This window comes from Macaca nemestrina, chromosome 16 (assembly GCF_043159975.1).
Source record: "Macaca nemestrina isolate mMacNem1 chromosome 16, mMacNem.hap1, whole genome shotgun sequence".
In the NCBI taxonomy this organism is placed as follows: domain Eukaryota; kingdom Metazoa; phylum Chordata; class Mammalia; order Primates; family Cercopithecidae; genus Macaca; species Macaca nemestrina.
Window position 1 is genome coordinate 17,062,729 of NC_092140.1, and position 23,904 is coordinate 17,086,632.

The 23,904-nt window shown below is 35.9% G+C and overlaps 1 protein-coding gene and 2 long non-coding RNA genes across 4 annotated transcripts in view; 1 reads left to right on the forward strand and 2 right to left on the reverse strand.

The window, feature by feature from the left end:
• Window positions 1-23,653, reverse strand: part of LOC105477489 (uncharacterized) — a 199,670-nt gene extending 176,017 nt beyond the window's left edge. Inside the window, exons 1-2 of one of the 2 annotated variants that reach the window (XR_011614657.1) lie at window positions 11,512-23,652; window positions 9,433-9,552 (exon numbers count right to left, since the gene is read on the reverse strand). This is a non-coding gene — a long non-coding RNA (uncharacterized lncRNA). Of the gene's footprint in view, window positions 1-9,432; window positions 9,553-11,511 lie in introns of both variants that reach the window. The other variant, XR_011614658.1, reaches the window with a different exon arrangement.
• LOC105477531 (heparan sulfate 6-O-sulfotransferase 3) overlaps window positions 1-23,904 on the reverse strand; it is a 759,454-nt gene that overhangs the window by 212,909 nt on the left and 522,641 nt on the right. The gene's annotated exons all lie outside the window — the stretch shown is intronic.
• LOC105477494 (uncharacterized) lies at window positions 11,099-13,100 on the forward strand. The gene is made up of 3 exons (XR_984729.3): window positions 11,099-11,236; window positions 12,332-12,526; window positions 12,983-13,100. It is a non-coding gene; the product is annotated as an uncharacterized lncRNA (long non-coding RNA).

Sequence of the window (23,904 nt, forward strand, 5' to 3'; positions counted from 1 at the left end):
TCTACTTTCCCTGTTGTGTTTGTGCATTTGCCTTCCCTTTATGTTCCTGCCTTTCCATGCGTAAGTCTAAGGAACACTGTCCCTGCTGACGTGCACACCCGTGCAGATTTATGGAATGGAACTGGCATCACTCCTCCATGTTTTCACTCACTGCAGGGGTGAGGCACACTGCCAGTTCTGCTACTTCCAGTGTTAGAAGAGTGACAGGAAAGCCGATGAAAAAACAGAAAAAAAAATTAGAAGGGGTTCTGATTACAAGTGTGGCTTTCAGCACAGTGAGAGGAGAAACACAAATAAATGACCTGAGTGATTTCACTGTTAACATACACATCGCATTCACATATTCCCAGATTCTTACATCTACTAATATCTTGCCTGGTGTACTCAGATGATGCCCCATCTGGCCAGAGATTGTAACGTTTTCCTTAATCATGCGTGTTATGTACAGCCTAAACTATCAAAGTTCCATCGCTGATGCTAACAATGAAAAGAAATGGTATTGGTACACAACAGTGACTCACTTTTAGTATGGAAGTTACTAAAGACTGGAATCCTGTTTAGGTCATATACTGTTCTCAGAGCTCAACAGGCCATAACTAAAAGTCAAAACCAGTGATCCCATCTTCCTTCACTGAGAGCATACATTTAAATGCTTAATGGTAGCTGAAATTCCCCATATATCAAAGGGTGGGTGCTTTGGAACCTCTCTGCAACAGAATTTAAAAAGATTGAACTGCAGAAAGTGAACAATGTTTTGATAATCAGAAATCAAAGCATATTAGCTGATATCCAGGAGCCCCCAAAACAACTGTTCACCAGTTGATATTCTTGAATTAAAGGAACTCTCCATTAGGTGCTGTCTTAGTCAGTTCCTGCTGCTGTAACAAAATGCTCTAGAATGAGTAAGGAAAAAAAAAAAACACAGAAATTTATTTCTGACAGTTCTGGAGGTGGGAAGTCCCAGATTGAGGCACCAGCATTTGATGTTTCACAAGGACCTTCTTGCTGCATCCTCATTTAGTGGAAACAAGCACAGAAGGGGCAAAAGGGATGAGTGCTGCATCCTCACAGGGCAGAAGAGATGGAAGGGGCAAAGTCACTCCCCTAAGCCCTTTTATAAGGCATTTATCTCACCCATGAGGGTGGCGCTCTCATGGCCTGATTGCCTCCTAAAGGCTTCTCCTCTTAATATTGAAGCATTGGCCACTAAGTTTCAACATGAATTTGGGATGAGACACCACCATTCAAACCATAGCAAGTCCAATCAATGGAACAGCCCAAACACCCTTGCAGATTTCCAGACACATCTGCATCAGGCTTGCCAAATGGTAGCTCTTCCCACTCTGCTTTGGCACTGAGTCTCTTATTTCCATTTCAAGGCAGTTTTCACAAACCTCACAATACTGATTCTGACAACCTCTCATTACTGAAAGTGTTTAAGGAATATGTGACATCCCTACCAAAGTGAAATTGAAATTAATTGGGATTTTGAGAATTTTGCAATATTATTTGGAGAAAACCTTGAGTTGATGTTTAAGAAATATGACATACAGCCATAATGTACTGAGGTTAATTGCACTTTGGGAATTTTGCAACATGTCTGGGATATCAGTAGATAACTGTGAGATGATACAGACTGGGGCTGAGAATCAGTCCTTAATGATAATAGAATCTTCATATAGAATGACTGGTCATAAGGATTGGTACAGAGAACAACAACAACAAAAAAAGAGTAGCTATTTATTTTTCCACAAAAAGTACATTGTTTATTGTTAAAAATTTCTTGTTTACCTGATTAAATTTGAAAATTATTAAACAAAGTCAGTGTCTTCTGTTAACAATCTTTTGAGAACAAAATTTATACCGTTTATAGCTGGCATTTCATGATAAAAAATTTATAATTCCTATGCCCTTTGATCTAAACAGTGTCATAGGCTGCTAAATATTTATTTTTAGAAACAGAAGAGAATTGACAGACAATATCAAGGCACAAAGGGGAGGAAGGGTGCATAAACTATGCTAGAATAAAACCGCTCTGAAAGGCTGAGAAATTCTTGGGAAAAGATGAGCTGTTCTGTGTATGCCAACCCTGTGCTTGAAACCAAGGCACCTCCCTGAAATATCACCAGTACCTTTTCAGCTCATTTGACTACTGTCTAGTTCTGAAGACCTTTATTTCCTCATAAGAAATGAGCAACAATGTCTCATATGCATTTGTTCTTATACATTGAGCATATTTCTGCCTTTATTTAACATCTGAGTACTGAAACCCATTGATTTCTGATTATAATAAGCTGTACTTCTAAAAAATGTAAGACTCAAAATAATTTTTACTTACATCCTTATACCAACAGACTCTACACAAAAAGACAACAGGGAAAGGAATTCCCATTTTTGAAAGTGAATTTTCCCAATAACTTCCCATCAAAACCTTCCAAAAGATAAAATGTAATAATTTAAAAGAGATATGTTTTAAAAGCAATCTCTAAACTGATGAGAAAATAAGCAATCCAAAATGAATTGAAACCCCTAAATAAAGTGAAAGCCAAACTCCAGAAAGACAAGCCAGAATCAAAGCCTCAGATGTTCCAAGAATATTAGGAAAATCCTGTGACCCTGACTCTCTATTTGGGTGGCTTGTCAGGGTATAGGAGGAAGAGATAAGAGCCAGGGTCTGCTCAAAGTGAGGAACTTAATAGAACCCTATAGAAAGCTGAGACCCCAAAGTGGAAGAGTAAATGATAAACACCTGGAGGAAAGGCGTGTGTGGGCACTTGCCATTAGTATAAAGAGAAAGTAAATCAGAACTAGTAGTTATGCTAATCACTGTGGGGAATAAGGAATTTGTGACCCACATTCATACTTTTTGTATGAATTGGAAAATCCCAAGCATAGCGAATAATTAAATGTGTATCCAGTGGTCCTGGGAAATACTCTCTTGAGGAACTCAACATCAAGCCGTAGATCAAATGGTTCTCAAGGTCATTCTAATAAAAACAAGGAAATTACAATTTAAAAACCACAACACACAGAAACAGCACAACAAGAATGAGAGACATCAGAATGGCTTACAAATACTTCATGTGTTAAGTACATAGTACTCATAATATAAAAGAATTATGTTTCACAAGCTCCAAGAAAGTCTTGAAAATACGAAAAAAAAAATAATGTTGTAAAAAATTAGGTTTTAAAATAACATGTGAATGTATTAAATGTTTTTAAATAACATTTAAAATTCAGTAGGATAAATTAACAGTAAATTCAACATAGCTGAAGAATTAATGAACCTGAAGTAATCAACTCAGAGGAAAAAATATTGAAAATAGAAGAGTGAAAAAGATACAGAGAAGCTAGACTGAGAAAGTTTGAAGCCCTCCACATGATATTTCAAGGGGAGCTAATGAATAAAATTGGTAGAAAATTAGCCATTACTTTTAGCAAATGTTAATAAATCACTGAAAAACATTTTTCAACAATTTTGAAAGACAATAGATCTCAGATACAAAAAGCTCAATGACTTCCAAGGTAACTAAATAAAAAGAAATTCACACCTAGAAATACTGATAATGAAAGTATATAACATTGAAAATAAAGAACAGATATTTAAAGGAAGCAGAGAATAAAATAAATATCACTTGCAAAAGAACAATTACACTGATGACTGACTTCTCAACACAATAGAGGCCGGAAGGCAGTGTGCAATGCACTGAGAGAACGCATCCATGACTGTGACCCTAGGATCCCATACCCACAATACTAATGTTCAAGAACAAAGGCAAAATAAAGACATGATCAGAAAAGCAAACCTATGAGTATTCATTACATACAGACTCTCCCCACATGAAATTCTAAAGGATATGCTTCTGGAGGAAAGAAATTTAGTCAAGATGAAAGGCCTGAAATGTAAGATTGGATTCTGAGCAAAGATATTGGCACATATGTGATAAATACAAAGAAACGCTGATGTATAAGACAGTTTAATTTCTGAGGATTATAAAAAGATGAAACATAATATGCGGAAAATAATAGTATACAAGTTGGGTGGGGAGTGGTTAAAATGAAAACATTCTAAGGTCTTTGTAACAGTTGGGAATGAGAGTAAGATTAGGACTAATTTTAAACTGTGCTAATTATGCGTGTTAGCATATCCACAGTAAACGCTAAAAAAAATAAGCATAGAAAATAAACTTCAAAAACAAGTACACAGATGAAATTCCAAAGGAGACCAAAAATGAGACAAAATTTAAAAACAAGACATGACAGCAAATGAACAAGAGCCGAAGGTAAAATAAAATTCCAGTGAAATAATCTATGCAGTAACTTAAAGAGATTATTAGAGTAGACACACACACACATATACAGATTCACATTTCATTCATGTGTACGTACATATGCAAATATACACATATATCTTAAACAACACACACACACACACACACACACACACACACATTCTGAACATACAAGGACGTAAAAGGATAAAAAGAGTCACACCAAACAAATGCTAACCAAAATATCACAAAAAGAATAGACTCTAAGGAAGAAAAAACATGATAAAAAGTTTACTTAACCAGTTAGACATAGTGATTTTAGAATTATATAAAATGTAATAATATGGCTTTGAATTATATGCTTTGAAAAATTACAGGTACATAGGGAGAAGTCGACAAATTTACCAACATATTGGGAACTTTAAATGCAATCTCTCAAAAATTGACAGATTGAGCAAACAAAGCCAGTAAGTAGATAAAGATTTGGGCAGCATCAATTCGATTTAAACAGACGAAATGATTTTAGAATATAGCCTCCTCTTTAAGAATTTATGAACTATTTATAAAAATTGTCCAGAAGAGGCCATAAAATAAGTCTCAATATGTCTCAAAAGATTGGTATCATGTAGGCCATACTCCACCAACATGAAGAAATTAAAAATAAAAGGCAAAAAAGATACCTAGAAAAAGAATTATATATTTGGAATTAAAAAAACTCACATGCTTCTGAAAAACATAGATCATAGAGGAAATCATAATGGAAAATCTTGAAATGAATTGCTGAATGATCATTAAAATACTGCATATTAAAACTTGTGGGATTAAGTTAGTAAATACTGAGAGAAATTTAAAGCTTATATGCATACATTAAAAAGATGAAAACTGTCAAATTAATCAATTAAGCATCAAACTTAAAAAGTTAGAAAAAGAAAAATGGAATAAACCCAAATAAAGCACATTAAATAAACACATTCACAAAGAGAATAAAGAATTGGAAAACAAATACACAATTGAAAAAATTAAAATGTCAAAAGTTATTTCTTTGAAAACAAAATGGGCAAATAATTGATAATATTAATTTAGAAAAAGACAGAGATTATACAAATAAACAATAATTGAGATGAAAAAGAAGATATAACTTCAGATGCAGAAGATTTAAAAGATAATAAAAGGATATTATAAACACATTTATGCTAATATACTTGAAATCATAGATGAAATGGATACATTTTTAGAACATACAACTTATCAAAGCTGGCTCAAGAAAAATGAGAGAACATAAATAGCCATATTTAGTACAAGTATATCCATAGTTCAATGTATTTTCACAAAGAAAAATTAGCAGGCCTGAGTAACTTTACAGAGAGTCTTACTATTAAAATAAATATTCAAGAAATAAAAAATACTAGGCATACACAAACTACTTCAGAGAATAGAAAAACACATACTCTAACATTTTTATGAGAGTAACATAACCTTAAAACAAACAGTAAAATAGAGGCAAGTATGAGATAATAAAATAATAGACTAATACAAATCATGGATATATAGAAGTCCCCAAATTCCTAAACCAAACATTTGCAAATAAAATCTATCATGGTATTAAATCATGGTATTAAAAAGATGCTCACCATAGCCAAGTTGTCTTCACTTCATGAATACAAGATTGTTAGAAAATTTGAGTACTCTAACTTACCATTTCAAAAGATAAAAGGAGAAAAACTTGATCGTTTACGCAGATGCACAAAAGCATTGGTTAAAATTCAACACACATTTATGATTAAACCAAACCAAAACATATATGTTAGCAAAGTTAATAGCAAGAAACACCTTTACTTTTGAGAGGGGCTTTATAAAAACATATGCTATAAATATATTTTGTAACCATTAACTTGGACGTTAGAACAGGACAAGGATGACTTGTATTACTTTTTCTTTTAAAAACATTGGATGAGAGATCCTTGCCTATAGTAAGAAAATAAAAATACAGGAACCAGAGTGGAAAAACAATACTATCCTCATTTGTAAATGATATGAGTGTATTCACAGCATACAAAACAAAGTTACAGATAAAGTCTTACAATGTATGAGATTTTAGCAAAACTGTTAGATACAAAATGAGTATTCACAATTATCTGCATTTCCATATGCCAGTAACAGTAAGATTTGGTTTTTTTTAAAAAAAAATACTATGTAGAATAGCACCAAACAATGCTTAGTACTGAGAAATAAATTTAACCAATGATATGCAACACTTACTAATTTTAAGCAGAACAGTACAGTCTACAAAAAACAAAAATTTGATAGAAATGTCAAGTTCATGAACAGAAAAACCCAATATTATGAAAATAACAGTTCATCCCAAATTTTTCTATAGACAATAGGTTCAGAATTTTAAACGGAATAGTAAATGATCAAGAACAACCAAGGTACAATTGAATAATAAAATAAAATAGAACACTTGTCCCACCATATATCAACATTATGATTATTATCGTGTTATATGAGAAGACAGTAAAATTCTTGTTTAAGTACATTTAAATAAACCAATGAAGCAAAATTGAGAGCTTTAAAACAAAACCACGCATGCGTGAAAACTAATAATTGACAGAGTTGGTTGCAAAGCTGTGGAGAAAGGGTGGATTTTTCAATAAACAGTACTGGATAATTAGTTTTCCATGCTAAAAAATAAAATTAGATTGCATACCTTATCATATACAAAAATCAAATTTAGGCATATTAAAAGACAATATAGGAGAATATTTTTATAGAACTGTTGCACAGAAATATATGTAGACAATATAGAAAAATAGCAAAATACAAAAGAAAATACTGACAAACTGGACTATGCTAAAATTAAGAATTTCTCTTTACAAAGACAAGCATAAAGAGAGCAAAAAGACTAACAGAAATTGGGGCGAGTTCTTTGCAACTCATGTATGTGTCAAAAATTAGAACCCACAATATATAAAGCACTAAATATTTAATAAGAACAAAAATGGGCAAAAGTCACAAGTAAGCATTTCACAAACTAACATATACAAAAAGGCTTATAAACACAAGAAACTATGTTCAATTTTATTAGTAATTAGGAAAATTTAATTTAAATATAATAATCTAAAATGTAATTTGATCTAATACCTAAATAATAAGTGTTAATTGGCAAACTTATTAACAATTGAGTGTTGGAAACAGTATGGAGCTATGGAAACTTTCATATAAGACTATCGGGAATGTAAATGGATAGCTGTTTTGGCGACCAACTTGTTATGCCTTGTAAAGTTGGACATATAAATGACTTAGAGCCCAGCAAGTCTACTGCTTGATACATACTCAAAGAAACTTCTGGGCACATGTGAGGTAGCAGACTGGAAGGACTTGGTTCCCAAAGCAGTTGGGAAACCAGCCCAAGTCAGCAAGTGGTGCCAAAAGCAACCTTTAGTTAGCCTTGCTGCCCATCAGCATAAGACATTCCCATGAGTGCCATGAGAGTTTACAAATGCCATGGCAACACCAGGAAGTTATTGCCCATTTTCTAGAGATTTCTGAATAAATCTCCCCTTAATTCACTTGTAATTAAAAGTGGGTATCAATGCAGGAAGCCAGCAGCCTATAGGTTGCTACTCCCTGTGCACTGCCTATGGGCTAGCGCTGCTCCACAAGAAGCAGTCCCTGAGCTGTGGCAGTGTCACTTCAGTAAAGCTGCTTGCTTCTACTGCCTGCTTGCTCTTGAATTCTTTCCTGAGTGAATGAAGCCATGCATCTGCCCTGCATCACATGCACCAAAATACTGGCTCAAAAATGTCTACAGACCCGCTATTTAATAAACCAAACTGAAAAAAAAATAACAATAGAATATATCAAATATTGTGTTATATTCATTCAATGGTATATTTTATGGTTGTGTATAAGATTAATACACCAGCTACACACACCGTCATGGGTGAATCTGAAAAACAAAACTGAGCAAACAAAAGCGAGTCAGACACGAAAACAGAAAACCAAATACCACATGTTTCACTTATAAGTGGGAACTAAACATTGGGTATACATGGGTACAAAGATGGAACAATACACAATGGTGATCACACGAGTGGGGAGGGAGGGATGGGAGCCAGGGCTGCAAAACTAGCTGTTGGGTACTACGCTTACTATCTGGGTGACCAGTCCAATCACACCCTAAACCTCGGCATTATACAATATACCCTTGTGATAAACCTGCACATGTACCCCCTGAATCCAAAATAAAAATTGAAAAAAAAAAGTGAGTTAGAAAAATAAACCCTATTCTTCCATTTATATGAAGTCCAAATCTAGGCAAAACTAAAAAAAAAGTATGGTTTATGATTACATATGTATGTGGAGGAATAAAGAAACCCAAAGGTATCAATAATACAAAAATCAGAAGTGTTACCTTTGAAGGAAGTAAAAACTCTGTGGTCAGGTAGAGAGGGTTTTTAAGCTATTGGTATTGCATTATTACTTAAGCTGTAATGGCATACAGATTTTCACTTTATTATTATTATTTATGAAATATATATACACATATACCTATACATGTATATATGCACACATAAACACATGTGTGTATAATACATATTTTATGTTTTGTATGTTTCCCAATAAAAAATAAAAGATATTTCACCAATAATACCATATCACAAAAAAGCCAACTTGTAGGTAGCATTTCATATACCAAGCAATATTTGATAAAAGGTAGATACTTAGTGGAAGCAAGATCTTTCTTAGTAAGGAATATAATTATGCAATCTTAAGTTCAGGGCTGTTTCCTATCATGGAAAAAACAGGCACTAAATAAATGCTTGTTGAACTGAACTAAATTAAAGTATGTGTAATGCAGTGGGCGAATATGTGACATTGCCTACATTAGCCCTGCTTTCTTGGCATCAGTGTTCCACTTCCCATTTGGATTTCCATCTCTCACCCGGGCACCCTGTATACCACTGGGGAAGGTAACACCACTCTCAACCAGTGAGGTGGGCTCCGACTGGTTTAACAATCAGCTTTTCCCAATCATTTAGTTTCCCAATGTTTAGTTCAAAACAATTAATGAAACGTGACCCAATAAGATACAAGAAAGTGGGGCAGGAGGGGGACGAATATCTCCTAGGTTTTCTGAAAGAGCTACTCAGACACTCACCTTGTTGGTTGAACATGAACAAGATGGCCACATATCCCTGTCCCTAGAAGCTGCGGGAGCTACCTCTGTGATGCCCAGAGAGACAGCTTTCAATTAAAGTCCAAGATAGGCCAATGCTGCCTGCAAAAAGTTAGAAAGCTATAACTGGGTTTGTAGGCAAAGTTTAAAGCCTAATCCTTTAAAAAATAATGAATAAAAAAGAGGATCTGTCCCTGCCCAGTGCCCCCCAGCACAGGGAGATATACTAGAGTCTGGGTAAATCAACATTTCCTTGAGAATACATACTTACAGATATGCTGTCACATAGACTCATCTCATGGTCTGAATCTTTACCCTGATTCTTGGCCAGTAATACTCCTGGGATTCCTGCCCTCCACCTGTACCCCCACCCTAATGCTTATACCTAAGCTGTATAGGACACCACTAAGTAAAAAGAAAAAAAGTTTATGATGGAAAATTACCAAACAAAATGAAAAAAATTCACTAAATTCACTATTTATACAAATAAATAACAAATAATAGGTCCTAAGGATTTCAGATAATAGAACTATGAGATATAGAATAAAAACTACATATACTTAAAATGATTGAGGACATAAAAAGGGAGATTGAAATTGTGTAAAAAGCACGAGTGATATTATAAAGCCAGGCAGACTTGAAAATAACCACCTGGAATGTCTAGAAAGGAAGTAATTAAAATATAAAATAGAAGAGACAGATTAAACAGCTAAATAACATCCATATGAAGACAGAATGAATGAACTAAAAGACTGATATTTTCTTAAGACTGAGAAAAGCATGAATTAATGAAAGCATAGAGTTACGATGGAAACAAAGGCAAAAAGTTAATCATTGTGAGTTTTAAAAGAAGCCATATTTAAGATGTGGGAAAAGTAGACAGTACAGAAAGCCATGGGAAGAGACAGAAATAAGACATTTATAGTAATTGTTTTAAAAGCTGCTTGATCAAATCTTGCCTGAAACCCTTTCTATTCCTTGACTTTTCTGTTGTTAGCCCACACATTTTCTTAACAATTTAATCCCATTTATGTCGAGTATTTTTCTTTACAAACTAACTGTTCTAAATGATATGGAGAGTAAAAAAGTAAAAATTAGACCGAGAAAGTAAAAAAATACACCTGGCCATTAAAAAATTGGAATAATAGATTCAAATAAAGCCAGCTGACAATTTAACAGGAAATGATATTTCTCCCAAGTACCTACTACAGCTATAAAGTGTCGTAATAATCCCCTTTTATCGGTGACTATTGCTTTGTTACTCAAGATACTTTGTTGTCTAAAATCATAACCTATCAAAACCTTGGAGTTTTTTTTTTTTTTGGGGGGGGGGAAATTGTATCAGTAAAAATGAAACATCCCATTCTTGCCTAGAGGATTTAAATCACTTTGACACAGAAATCAGCCACAATTTCAAATCCAGGTGCAGAGCTCCAAATAAGGGGTTTCTGGACACAACATTCTACATTTATCTTAACTGTCTAGTTTCCAAGGAAACAGGACCTTAGATCCACTTCACAGTCCAGACTTGATGTTAAACCTTTGCACACAGCCCTGCTTTGCTTTGAGCCTATCCAAATACTGCTTTATTTAAGTTTCACCTAAACTCCATTATCCCTCAAAATCCTATACTAACCTCCTCTATCTTTTCCTTCGTTTGGTGAGACACCTCACAATTCCCCTGGTGCGTGATCTCCCTCATTGCAATGGTGCAATAAACCTGACTTTGCTGAGTAAAAATTCATTTCTGGTGATCCTGGCTGATTAGACTACGACAGGAGATGAGGTATGGCAAATCAAACAAACCAAGACATCAATTAATTTTTTTCAGCATTTGTCTAAAGAAAGTCATATAGAGAGGGACAACGAAGGTATACAAATTAGGACAATTAGTCTGAAACTAAATCAATATGGAGGGTTTGGGTTGGTAATAGCACCTTGAAGAAGGTCAGTCTTGGAGAGAAAGGGAAAGAGGTTTGTATTAGCCTGTTTTCACAGTGCTATAAAGAATACCACCTGAGACTGGGTAATGTATAAAGAAAGGAGGTTTAATTGACTCACAGTTCCACATGGCTGGGAGGCCTCAGGAAACCATGGCAGAAGGTGAAGGGTAGGCAGGCACCTTCTTCACAAGGTGGCAGGAGGAAGCGAGACCGCAGGAAAAAACTGTCATTTTTAAAACCATGAGATCTCGTGAGAATTCCCTCACTATCACGAGAACGGTATGGGAGAAACTGCCCCGTGATCCAATCACCTCCCACCAGTTCCCTGCCTCGACACCTGGGGATTACAATTCGGGTTATAATTCAAGATAAGATTTGGGTGAGTACACACAGTCAAACCATATCAAGGTTCCCTCATGCCCCATTAAGAACACGGAACAAGAGTCGCAGTGTTTAAAGGAAAGAGCCCCCTTGCTTCCGCTTGCAGCTGCACTTGCACTTCTAGACAGCAACAGATCCTTCTTCAATGCAGGCCGCCCTTGGGGCTCCCAGGAAATTGGGCACAGCCTAAAACAAGTGCCAAAGCACACCCTGGGATCCAGCTGCCTCCCAGGTCTAGGACTGAGCTCCTTGGCTGTATTTTCAGCAGTGAACTGGCAGTCATAAATGTTAAGCCCCAATCAGCATAATCGCCCTAGTTCTGCCAGCTTAGTTTGTAGCCAGTAAAGGCGGCATCAAGATTTCCTTTTTTTTTTTTTTTTTTTTTAATATTAACTGCTGAACTCAGACATAACAAGGACGGTATATATGGCTTATATTTCCAACAGGCAGCAGGTTAAAGATCACTGAAGCATTTGTGGAATTAGATTTCTTTTTAATCAAGATAAAACACAAGATTTCAATATCTTCTCTGATTGCTAAATTTGGTTATTTTACAGGTGTGGGAACTAATGAGAACATATCTGGCATGATGCCACAGTAAAAATAAAATAATCAAAAAGTGAAGCATAATGAGGATGTGTGTCGCTGATGACCTCTGTTCAAGAAATCCCATTTGTCCTCTTGGCTTCTTCACATTACACCAAGGCTTCAACCTTGACCAATGAAATGAAAGTCAGATGTTCAAGGCCTGGGTAGGTGCTTCACTGTATCTTGAACCCAGGATACTTGTGTAAGTACACATTGAGGAAAACCACACACAAGCACAAACTGCACATTAAATAGCCTAAATACTGCTCTGGACCTAACTAGTTCATTTTTAGATTACTGTAGCCTCTTGGGCTCTAACACTCCATTTGTAAGCTTTCCCAAGCATTTTAAAAAAACAGTCAATTTTCTGGACTAAACTGTACTTAGTAGAAAACCATCAAAGTGTTAGGGAGGGGAGCAGAAGCATTGGTTGTAAATCAAATATTGGGAGATTGCTTAAGTAGACAACTTTCTTTTATAGCAACAGTTTTGGGTGCTTTAAATAACTCGGGTAAGTCATGCATGGGCATCCCCATCCTCAATGGATAGATAGCCTCATCACCAAAGTCTATAAACTTTCCAGAAGATGCACAGCACACATCACCTGCCAATCTCTACAGGTGTCAGCTTAGCATGAAGAACATGACAACCAGCTTCTCAGACGGGGAAGGGATCTGCCAATTCACCTACCTTGTAGGTTTCACAGACAGGAAATCTTAAACTGTTTCAAGCCCCAAAGTTTCGTTGTTTACACCGATACTGCCACTGATATGTTGCTGGGGCCTGCCACCTGTCAACCTTGTCCAACCTACCCAAAAAGGAAGCTGTAAGGGTGCATGTGCCATTACTGTAGAATATGGGATATTAAAATAAAAAATATTCCAGCTCTTTGATTTCCTCTGATTTTGTGGGTAATACAATAACCAGAATGAGATAGCTGAAACCAATAAAATCTGATTTATAGCATTAAAGGCAATCTTTATAGCACTTATTTATGGTACATTACATCTAAAATCCAATTTCACAGGCTGCTGTTTGAAACTTTCTGTTCAATCATAAATACACTACATACACTGCACCTCAGTGCCACAGAGTTAGATTATATAAATGTCTGTATCCCGAGAAGGTATTAAAATTTGGTTACTATGGTGGTGAGTGAGCTTGACAGTAATTTCCCTAACCAACTTTTCAACCAAAAAGATCCAGTCAGCACTTGATAAATACTAAAAATGCAAGCACTACTATCATTAAACCAGAAAAAAAGTCAGATAACTCTACATTCCAGAACAAAATTAATTGAAAAGAAGTCATAGAAAAATTGGATAATTGATGATACTAAAGGATACTTGCATTTAATGTCATGGAGTACGTTTTCAATCCAATGACCAAAAGCACTTCCTTGCATGACACCACTGGTATTAACAGGAGACACATGGCTAAGTCTATTCATGCTTCTTTGAAAATATAACCTTAAGTGTCTACATTCATACACTTCAATGGAGAAGACTATATTCTGTTCAATTACTATAATCATTGTCAAAGAGAGGGCAAAGAATACAATTTGACTTTTAGAGAAGAACTATCATTTGAATCTTAAGCAACTTCACATTGGTTTAAAAAGATTTTTGCCTTAAAAAAAAAAAAACTCTCTCCATATATTTTGCTTGCCAAATATTTGCTAAATGTAAATGAAAAGGCTAGAATCTTTGCCTGATCTGAGAAGCATGCAGGCTCTTGTTTTGTGAGAGATTAACTCCCTCGGCACTCAAGTTCTGTTTCCTAAATAGAGTTCAATGACATGGTCATCCATAAATGTGTACTATGGGTCCATCATATGCCTATGTGCTATGCTGGTAAGTTGTTCTAGTATACAGTTCTAGGCTTGAATGTAAATGACAAAAGGTGGCAGAAATAGTGAATAGACTCAATACCAAAATAACTAACACTTGTCAATCCTCTTCCATGTGTTAGGCATTGTACCACGCCAGAAATGCCTCCAGATTCTATGGGGCTGAAACCAATACAAATTGAGAGGCCTCCGTAAGTTAAGAGAGTGTAAACTTCAAATATTAAATTAGACCCAAGCATATTATTATTTAGAAGGAGCCTATGCAAATGAGGGCCCCAATGCCTATGCCTTGTTAGTGACGTGATAAAAGCAACCCTGGTTCTTGTTTTTCATATATCATTTCTTATCCTCACAATGCCCAGAAAGGTAAAAATTACTCTGAAAATAAAGAACCAGCCAGGGCATGATAGTTCATGCCTGTAATCTCTAGACTTTGGGAGGCCAAGGCTGGAAGATTGCTTGAGCCCAGAAGTTCAACACTAGCCTGGGTAACATAGAAAGACCTTGTCTTTACAAAAAACGTTTAAATTATCCAGGTGTGGTGGTGCGCACCTGTAGTTCCAGCCACTCAGGAGGCTGTGAGAAAGGATTGAGGCCAGGAGTTCCAGCTTGCAGTGAGCCATGATTGCACTACCGCACTCCAGCCTGGGCAACGGAGTGAAACCCCATCTCTTAAAACAAACAAACAAAAGAAGCTGAGGCTCACAGCGGTTGCCCAAGATGAGTGAGGTAAGAGTCTGTTCACTGGAGTGCAAGCTCAAGTTTGTCTGACATGGAAATCCATGCATACTATTGAGTTTCCGTTTAAGTTAAATTGAGATTTAACTTAAATTGAGATTTGGGTTGTGTTACCTGGACTTTCCTAAGATGGGAGGTTATTCTTAGTTGTTTTAATCCCTGGGGAATACTTCATCTTAAGAGAAGACCTAAAGCAGTGGGACTGAAAGTTGAGTGTGCTGAGGATCACCTGGAGGGCTTGTGAAACCAGATATCTGGGCTCCACCTCCAGAGTTTCTCACTCTGTGGCTCTAGTTGCTCTAGTCGGTTTGAGAATTTCCCAGATGATATTGATTGATACTGCTGCTTTGGGACCAACCCTTGACAACCACTGACCTAGAGAAACTTAGTTAATTATAGCATCCTGTTCATCTCTTGTTCACCTCCAGTGAGACCACAGTAAGTATATTTCAGGTTTCCTTTTACCGGCTCAGCTAAATTGGAGCTAAACTCTAACCCTTCATGAAAGCCTTGGACTGGATTAGCAACAGCTGGAATCCAAAAGATGCTGAGGAAGGAACAAACATTAGTGAAAGATTATGAGGGAAGTACTGACTGACTCTTAAAATGCAATTCAACCATGAGGAAATATATTTGAACTAGCTTCACTATTGCACAGTTTAAAACTATTAAGTAACTGTAGTTAACATAACCGACATAAATATCCTAATTTTTAAGTAACTAATAGAAAAATAGAATCAATGAATACATTGAGAAGTCAAGAAAATGGATTTACCATGTAAGGGACAAAAACTGAGAGACTAAAGGAATGAAATGTCATTTGAAATCGAGTTAGTAAGGTTTAATCAAAGTATTTAAATGTATTTTACAATAAAGTACAACTTACATTCTGTATTTAAGTCTGATTCAATATCATAATGATGGACTTTTATTACAGAATAGCTATTCAGTGATGTCAGTGAAATGACTGTAGACAAATTATCTCCATGACATACTACAAAAGTCATATCTATAAATTAGTTGAAGATTTCAGCACTAGGTATATTAAAGTTCGGAAGGCTTCAGTTCACTCTGAACTCTCATGTTTCTTGAACACATTTACGGAAAGAAGAGATGATCTTTTAGCCACTATTATCTTATGAATTATTCTTTAATAAGCATCTTGCGTATTTGTCCTTTGTTGGAAGCCTATGAGGCCCTTGGTTTACTCAATAGAAATTTACTGACACCTACCAGGTGCAAAGGAAACACAAATTAATAAGATACTGATCCAGCCTTCAAAGAATTAGCCAACTTTGTCTACTTTACCTGAAGAAAGGAAATAGAATTATTACAACTGTCTGATAAGTTACTTCAGAGATACAAAACAATAATTTGAGCTTCGGGTTCATGAAGCTATTTTTTCTAATAGTTCTATGTAATCTATAGAAATAGAGGGTCAGAGATCCAATGTTCTCCTGCAGCAATCTTAGTATTGTAAAACAGACTAATTTCTATGAAATTCTAAAAATATGGGCCCTGGTTAGAATATTTTCCACGTCTGGGAGCAGGGGTACATAGGTTGGGTTTGTGTGCATTGGCATCTACCTAGGAATTATTACAAAGGTGAAGACTGGTGGCAGTGCTGATAATGAGAAGGTATTAAGAATTTTTCCAAATAGGAACACAGATTTCCAGAAAAGGAAATTTCTAAAAAACTGGTGATAAAATGTAGTCTTTAATCCAAGATGATGTAAAAGAAAGCTCTGCATTTCCTTGTAAAATGTACCACTAGTGACAATAAATCTTAGCACTGATTTTCAGTCAATTGTCTAGTTTATGGATTAGTGAATAAGAAAATGATATTCCTGACTGACCATTACCATGGGATACATATGTTATCTCATATGTAAGAGATAACATGAGAAAATAAATATATGATCTGGAATATCAATATATGATGCCATTTTTGCTTTCTAAAAATGGCTTCCGTAAGTTTTTCACTCCACATTTCACAGGCGGATGGTTGGGAAAATACTATCTAACCAGAAACAAGGCAAACACTTTTCCTAGCCAGTGTAAACTTTGTTTCCATTAATCTTCAATATTTGAAAGTGATTATTTCGATGCCTTCTCTAAATTGTTAGTAGGAAAGTTTCATTTGCTATAATTAAGATAAATAAAAAATTACTTCTAGAAGTAGATCACGTCAATGGAGTAACTGCTTTCCCAGAGTAAACTCAGGTCACATATAACAAAAGGTACCAGTGTGGATATGAAAACAACCTTTGGTACATTCCATGTGAAGAGATGCTGCCTATTTGTAGAATGCCTAGGATAACATGTCCATACACATTTTGTGTTACAAGGTCTGAAAAACCTTCATGCTTCATTAGAACCTTCTAACAGATTCTTCTAATGGTTGTGTTTATTCTGCTTCATTTACTTTTGAGTTCACATCAAGTTTCAGAACTTCAAACTAGAAGAGAGGGACCTTGGAGATGATTTTGTCTCTTCCCTTCCAACTCATGTTCAGTTATGATTTATTGAGACTCAGGAAAGTCTAGTGATATATACAGAGTCTACATCCAGGTGATGAATGGGCCAAGATTGATTGAAACCCTGGTCACATGACCCACCATCCATCGACATTGCTCTCATCATGTCATCTGATCAACAATCTTGCATCGTGCCCTGACACCTTTTCTGCAATTACACGCTCTCAACAGCTAGCTGAACTCATCAGATCCCGTCATTTGAAGGGTGAGTAAAAAGAGAATCAGGGATGTGTACATGGAATGCTGAACTAGCTATCTTTTGTCTAATTCACAGAACTATTGCTAGGGTCAACTGAAGCAATATAGGTAAAGTAAACTTTTGAGGCAATAGTCTTTATAAGTTATAAAGCATGTTACAGTTTGGTGCAACAGTAATTGCAGGTTTTGCCATTCCATTAATAGCAAAAACCACAATTACTTTTGTACCAATGTAATACTAATATAAGAAATATTCAAAATCATAAAACCTAAGATGAGTTGTTATATAAAATTTTCTTTAAAAATGCCAAGATGTCTTGTAAAAAATGTATGGAATCCCACAAAATATCTATGCCAAACTCTACCCTCAGATAAACTGATTGGATACATTTTAAAATATATATTATAAATAAATGTTAAGAACAGTCTTACTATAAAAATGTATTTGAGATGAAAACAAACCTAAAATGCAGTAAAAAATTAACCAGCATTTGTAGAAATTTGGTTACTTTCTGAAACTGTGGCAAAACATCAATTCTAACAGAAAGAAGTGAAATAAAACCATCATTTCATATTTTCATAATTAAAATAAAATACATTTTTAAATGCCTATAAAATAACACATTATTTTTATTTCCTGTCAGCAATCTTTATACATATATAGTTCTGATCCTTCAATAGCCTCATAGAATTTACTGAGCTAGTAATAAATTGGACTTTCACAAATTAATAGAAATTTTTCCTCATGAAAGATCAACTCATACAAAGATTCACAACATAAACTGCTTCTATTATTCATGCTTTTCCCTGTCCGGAAAGCCTTCAACCCACCATCCACACCAACACCCTTGGCCCTATTTTGCTCCTAACCCTGAGATGGTCTTGCAAATATTCACCTCTTAGGACACCCAACATCCCTTCCACCAAACCTTTCCTGTCACCTTTCCCTCCTTACCCACTTCTCCCAAGAGAAGTTTCTGCTGCTCTCCGGTAATAACTTTTTTTTTTGAGACGGAGTCTCACTTTGTCGCCCAGGCTGGAGTGCACTGCTGCAATCTACGCTGACTGCAAGCTCCGCCTCCCGGGTTCTCGCCATTCTCCTGCCTCAGCCTCCCGAGTAGCTGGAACTACAGGCACCCGCCACCACGCCCGGCTAACTTTTTGTATTTTTAGTAGACACTGGGTTTCACTGTGTTAGCCAGGATGGTCTCGATTTCATATCTCGTGATCCGCGCGCCTTGGCCTCCCAAAGTGCTGGGATTACAGGCATGAACCACCGCGCCTGGCCCAGTAATAACTTTTGTACCTGTTTACTAGTCTGTCTCCCGGACTGTGAACTCCTCAGATGGAGGGATACCTTACAGGTCTTTATGTTCACTGCATGGCATCATGCTTGGCACCTGTCGTGATCAATAGAGGCTTACTCAGTTTGATTTAGCTAACATTCCTCATCAAATATTTTATTGACTATTTCCTGCAGCGCAATTAAAAGGAAGAAATTTTACAGACAAGCCCTCTTTTGATTAATTTGCTAGACTCAGCCCATGACCCTAAGAAAGCAATCAAGTATTTAATATTTAGTATTTACTGCTGAGTTTACAATAGCAGTGTTTTAATAGAAAATGGAATCATGTAGACAGATTTTAAAATGCAGAGAGCTTAAAAAAACTTAAATGATATTCTTACAAGGAATAGTACATAGTGATTGAATTAAAACAAACTTTGAATTTTTATCATTCTATTTGTATTGATTTCTGAACATGGGAAAGAGACACTATACCAACACTTCAAATTAATATATCGAAAGTTGACTTATTCATTACACACAGAGCCAGGTCACATTCTCAGTGCCAGGCAAGTAGCAGAGCAGTGAACAAAAGTAGGTCCCTGTTCTCAAAAGCAAAACTTGTGGTGGTGAAGCAGCCAGACTGCTTAAGTTTGAGTCCCAGGCCTACCACAAATGAGCTGTGAAATCTTAAGTAATTTATTTAACCTCTCTGTGCTTCAATTTTCTGTCTATAAAATGGAAATGTTACCACCTATGGCATAAGTGGTTATGAATATTAAATGAGTTAACATTTGTAAAGTTCTTACAAGTCTGCCTGACATAGATGATATCTGATAAATAAAACTTCAAGATGCTTCATTTCTACCAGAAAGAGACCAACCTATACACCGGTATAATAGGTCAAGTGGTGATAAATGTGAAGAAAGTAAGCAAGGCAAGGGAATGGAGGGTGGAGGTCGTTTATTGCTGTTTTATTCAAGATGGTCTCCCTGATAAAGGGAATTTTGAGCAGAGACCCGAATCAGTGAAGGCGGAGGTCTGCAACTTTCTTTTGGAAGAAGATTACAGGAAGAGGGATAGACCTGTGAAAAGGTTCTGAGGAAGAAGATTCCTCGGAGTGTTGAAGGAACCAGGGGAGACTGACTCGCCCCCATGAAACAAAGCCAGGGAGAAGTGGGGTGGAAGGAAGCCAGGTTAGAGTGTAACATAGGAACAGATCACATAAGGCCTCAGACATCATCATAAAGACTGTACCCTGCACTCTGAGTAGGATGAGAAACCACTGGAGAATTTAGAATGGAAGGGCAATTTTATTAGATAGATATTTTAAAAGGGGCACTACAGCTGCTATGTGAGAGACAGGAGCCCAGATGACTCTAAGAATTTGAGCAATGTAGTCGGTATCAAATGAGATATGCAGACTAGGAAAAAATCACGCTTGAAGTAGTGATCACAACTTCACTTGTGAGCATTTTAAGTTTCAGACATTTATTAGATGGCCAGTAAGCAGCTGAATGTATGAGTCTGGGATTAGAGTGAAAAGCTTGGAGCTAGAGTTAAATTTGTTATATCTGGAAATAACTTTATGAGCCATGAAATTGGAAAATGAGTGAGGACACATAAGTTAGGAGGGTCAATTACTCAGCCTTGGAACACACCAACAAGCAGAGGTGAGGAAGACATAGAAGCTACAATAAATGACCCTAATAAAGAGGGGCCAATGGGGTTGGGGGAAACCAAGAAAGAGTGGGGGTCTGGGAAGCCAAGTGAAAAATGTGAAGAAAGGGTGTAGCCAAGAGAGTCAACTGCTGCTCTCAGGGCCTAAGCAGGCACTTCACCCTGTGTTTCCTGTTTCAGTTCATGGCTTCAGTAACATCTTCCTAATCACTCAAACTAGAAGACATCTTCCAATAATTATTTCTCCCATTATTTGCCCACCATATCTCCCCTAGCAGTCGTACATTCCTGAGTTCTCCCTCTCTCTTTTATCCCCATCTAAGACCACTCTAACTCAAGTCCCCACTATCTCTTAGGTGGACGAGACAGCCTCCTAACTGTCTAACAGCCTCCATATTGTTGCTTCTGGAGTCCATTCTTGCAAATGCCATCTGTTACTTTCCTGACACAGGCCAGATCATTTCCTCCTCAGAAACACTCGATGACCCCTGCTTACTTTGTAAAGTCCAGTTTCCTGGATGTTCTGTTCAAGATGCTTCCTGTTGACCCAAATTGTCTCCACCCTTCTGTCTATGCTCACTCTGCCTCAGCCAAGCTTGACCCATTGCTAGTCCCTGAATCTTCATAATTTGATGAATTTTTCATGACATTCCTTTTCCTGGAATGCATTTTCTCTTCCCGTATGCCTGAGCAAATGCTATTCAGTCCTTCAGTGATAACTCAGAATCCCAAATTTCTGATGGGGACTTCTCTGACACTTCATGGCAGAGGCTTTGGGCTTTGTATTCTTGTCACACACATTTCACTTTAACTTAATTATTTTACATAGTTGTTCATTTTCTCATTTCTTCCAGAATAGACTGAAAGCTCTTTGAAAGTAGAGGTCATATCTTGTTTCTATCAGTGGAATCCTAGTTCCTAGCACACTGCTTGCATTAAATTGGCATTCATACATTTGTTGAAATAAAATATTTGTTTCTATTAAAATTATTATTTGATATGAAAACTACTACTTAATCTCCCAAATATTCTCTTTAATGTTAATTTTATAACTGTATTTATTTTTATTTCATCAAATGTCTATTTTTAATTGCCTTCATTTTTAAAATGTTGATAGGTAAATTGTAGGAGAAAATACACAAAACAAAAGGAAAAAGGGAAAGAAATAAAAAGAAAGAAAAGTAACACTGAAAAGGAGAATTGATATGTCTCTGGTCTTTGCTTGTTTTTAAGCCTGATACATTTCTTTGGCTGATCATATAGGTAATACCCTTGAGCTTTTCATGATAAGGTTAAAAAACATTTCTATGATATGCCAGTATATCTTTCAAGCAATATGCCTGAAGTTGTGGGGGTTTGTTTTTTTTTTTTCATTTTTTTCAGCACAGCTACAGACTTCTCTGGGGAATGGGCTGTAAAGCAAAGATTTGGTACTATCTGTCTCTTCCATTTCAGAAAACTACAAATTATATGATTTGAGACATGAGGAAATAAAACATCAATTGTGTAGAACATTTCAGTAGAGAAGGTATTCTAATTAACATGATAATCAACACAAGCCTTTTCATTGGAACAAATAGCATAATCAAACATTCTTTATGAATCTTGATAAACATACTTTACTGTCTGATGGATTTCAAGCTATCGGTGCTATTCCTTCTTTCTGGACACCAAGGTATACATGGCAAAAAGAAAGGAACAAAGAAAGAAGGCAATGTAAATTTAAAAGTTAGCTATCAATTCATTATACAGGGGAATAACACCAGTTCCTGATACTTCGGGGTGCTGATTAGAATAAATCATAATGAGGGCACTGAAAATCAGTAATGTCCTAAGAAATCCTCTAGGATTTTTTATATTCATGCATAAGCCTCATTTCTTATCCCAAATTTTTGCTTAAAAATGAATAAATAATTCTAGCTGGAACAGAATGTATTATAAGAAATAGTTACCATTTATTGAACACAAACTCTGCCAGGCATGGAACTGAATATTTTATGTATAAAATCTTAATTTTTCACAATAACCCAGAAGGGTAGCTTATTCTACCTTGACATGCATAAATTGAAGCTTGGAGTGATTAAGTAACTTCTCCAATGCTACAGAAGCCATTAAGAGCTGGGATTTGAACCCAGGCTATTTAATGCCAGAAGCCATTCACAGAGTCATGCCTCTATGTTTGAATCTGTTTTCTGAGATCCTCCCTCCCATGTGCTTGTGTGCCATGTATTGTGTTGTCACTAGGGATACTGCAATGAAAAAGACAAGCATAATAGCTGTTCTTAGGAAGTTTACCTAATTGTTCCGTTAAAGAGAAAGGAAGTTGGTTCCTAGCATGTATGCTTTTCTGAAGATTTAAGGAGAAGGCTATATTGCCCTTGCTAGTTCATTTTCCATCATCAAATATTATCAGAAGCATTAAAGTTTAATATATTTTCAATTGAAGTATGTTTTAATGGAATTATTTTCATTAAAAATACAGGTAATTTTTCATAGAATATAACAATTTTCCCCTATTACATCCATGCTTCATAATTGAAGAAAATGTTCCTATGATCTTGCAGATACATAACTCTAGCTGAGAGGGCTACAAATAAATCATCTGGCACAAGTTGGGAGACACTATCGACTGAGTTCTAGTCCTAGCACTGCCTTGACTGACACGGTCCTCGTCAATAAGATACATATCAGACACATGCCTCAGTTTACAATGGCTTGTGATCAGTTTTCTATGCTTTGTAGTCCCTGGAAACACTTTACAGTGTCATCTCTCTGAATGCAGGTTTCCAAAGACATCCATAGCCTGCTTCAAAACTAAATTTTACAAGAATTAAAAAAAAAGAAAAACATAAAAATCTTCCAAGGTATAACCAGCAGAGAAAACCTCTCTTTATAATTTGGTGCTATCTAGTAACTTTTATATTTATATTCTACCAAACAGAAATTTTAAAATTCTTTTTATTTTAAAATAAAATATATATATATATCTTTATATATGTGTATATTTATAGATATATATATATCTTTATAGATATATATATCTCTATATATACACACACACACACAAAGGATGTATGGCTTAATGAATTATTGTCAGTGATAACACTTCAGTCAGGAAATAGAACTTTACTGCACATTCCAGAAACCCCATTCCATTCACAACTCCATTCCCCTCACCAAAATCATTATTCTCCTCATTTTTATAATACCTAACTTTCATTGTGTTTTAAAAATAGCTTTATCACTCCAATATCT